The following is a 2,336-nucleotide window of genomic DNA, read 5'->3' on the forward strand; positions in this document are numbered from 1 at the left end:
TAATAAAAAGAGGAAAATGGTATAACCTTTCTATAACCCAAGTGTGCTACATTCATTGGTTATGCCATTTCCCTCTTGAATAACAGGTCTTGAGTTCAACTCTCGTCGGATAGATCTTTGAGGTCTCTTGGGATAGTTTCCTCCTCTTCTTCTTCTTCTTCTTCTTCTTCTTCTTATCTCTCTCTCTCTCTCTCTCTCTCTCTCTCTCTCTCTCTCTCTCTCTCTCTCTCTCTCTCTCTCTCTCTCTACCAAGTTCCCAAGGCCAGGCTCACACCATCACCTTCCTTAACATTGGCACCATTCCAATGGATAAATCCAATGCACGCAAATCACAACAGACAATTGCAGGCACTCCTTTCTCTCTCTTCTCATTCACTTTCACCTTCGTGCGAAGATGAGCACATATGATAGAAGAAGGGATATTCAAATAGAGGTCAAAGGGAAGACGACGAGATGCAAGATGAGGAGCTATCGCAGCAAGGGATGGGATATGTTTGATTATGTGCATCCAAGTTGTCTTGTTCTTCTTTGCCTCCTGCTTATTGATTAGACACCCTCCAAAATTTTATTGCCCACCTTGAATTATTTCATGGTACTGCAACAAGGACGACTACATTGTATATAAGAACTGGTTGCAAGTATGCCCAACAAAATAGGCTTCAAGGCTGGAAACAACAAGATCTACCATAGCCCTCCTGGTTTCCCATGTCAAACTACCAACATGAGGAGTCAGAACAACATTATTCAAAGACATCAGCTCTTGGGGGACTTGAGGCTCATTCTCAAACACATCCAAGACAACTCCTCCAATACGGGACCCCCACCAATGCCTTCAGAAGTTCTGCTTCATCCAGTATCGGACCTCGAGCTATGTTTGTGAGGAATCCACTTGGACCCACGGCATCGAGGACTTTCGGGTTAATGTTTCCCTTTGTCCCCTCCATCAAGGGGCAAGTGATCATCAAAACATCTGAATTGGCTGCGAACTTTATTGCATTGGAATAGTAAGAATAAGGTATTACTAACTTTGCTGACGTGCCTTCATATGCAATTGGGCACCCATTGGCTTCGGCTTGCTTTGCTATGGCCATGCCAATCCTTACAAGACCCAATTCCCACTTGCTTTCCACTTGCCTACAATGCACTAAGACAATTTATGTTAGCCAATCTATGCCCATTTTCGCATGAACTGCAACCATGCGGGCTCTATAGGAGCATTTTCAAGTCCAACGTAGTCTGCGCACATGATTTCAAAATTCTGACTGGCATCCAAAAAATATTGATTTTTATCTGCATCATTTCTAAGACCCACTCCATGATCGCCTAGAAGGTGAATCCCTGGATGAGGATAACTTACATTGCCCGATCTAGACGCATACATCACAAATTTGTTGTCATTAGCGTACTCTAGATCGATCGGATCAACCCACATGTTGCCACTATGATGTGACAAAAAGGACCTTTGAAAGCTTTCCTGTCAAGGTATCGATCCGTAAAGTGACATGCTCCCAATTAGACAAATGCTCCCCCATTTTGCCAAGGTCCAAGTGTATAATCTCAAATTTGGTTCTTGCAGCACCATTGAAAGGATAAAATAAAATACCCACAAGAGTAGGTAGATTGACAATCCTCACCTCATCTGCAGTGCCATCACTAGGAAGACCTATCCAATACTCATCATCATCAAATCCACCTGTGGGTAAGTTTGATCCATCCCCTACGATCAATGTTTGTGCATTCTGTCCTTTTGAACAGAGCAAGGCCCCTTTACCAAAAACCTAATGTACTGATGTAGGAAAATAATGTTCTTTAGGGTGGAAGTAGATGATCAGTCCATATGTTCTGATAAGAGAGTTAAGTTGTTCTAGAGATGGAAATCCAGAGAGAGCAAACGAACTGTCTTGCAAGTGTGGCTCTAAGGTGATGCCAAAATTGACACTACTAGAAGAGGACCATAGAAAGTCAAGTTGTTCTGGTTCTACAACTGAAACTTCAATGAGAGAAGAACTTGAAGTTCTTTTCAAGCATGGGACTAGGGCGGTGCCAGAATCAAAACTACAAGGCAAAATTCATGGACCTACACATCAGAAAAGACCAGTGCAGGCAAGTAAAATAGGAAAAATTAAACGCTTTTGCACTCAATTTATGCAAATGTCTTTGCATCTTGATATGAGCTTAGACTACACCTTTATTCATCTTTGAATTGGTGCGTCGACACTAGAGTCAACATAAAGGAAACTGAATCCATATTCCTGCTTATTCATGTTTTTGCTTATTCATGTTCCTTCTTACATCCCGTGTGGAAGACGGGTTTACACACTGGTTATATATAATCC

At 42.0% G+C, this 2,336-nt stretch overlaps 1 pseudogene; it reads right to left on the bottom strand.

Annotated features, from left to right (window-relative positions):
- Nucleotides 1–610: 610 nt before the first annotated feature.
- Nucleotides 611–2,069, bottom strand: LOC147458611 (hypothetical protein At1g04090-like; annotated as a pseudogene).
- Between the last annotated feature and the right edge of the window lie 267 nt (nt 2,070–2,336).

Source organism: Adiantum capillus-veneris, chromosome 4 (genome assembly GCF_014529385.1).
Source record: "Adiantum capillus-veneris isolate H3 chromosome 4, ASM1452938v2, whole genome shotgun sequence".
Classification (NCBI taxonomy): domain Eukaryota; kingdom Viridiplantae; phylum Streptophyta; class Polypodiopsida; order Polypodiales; family Pteridaceae; genus Adiantum; species Adiantum capillus-veneris.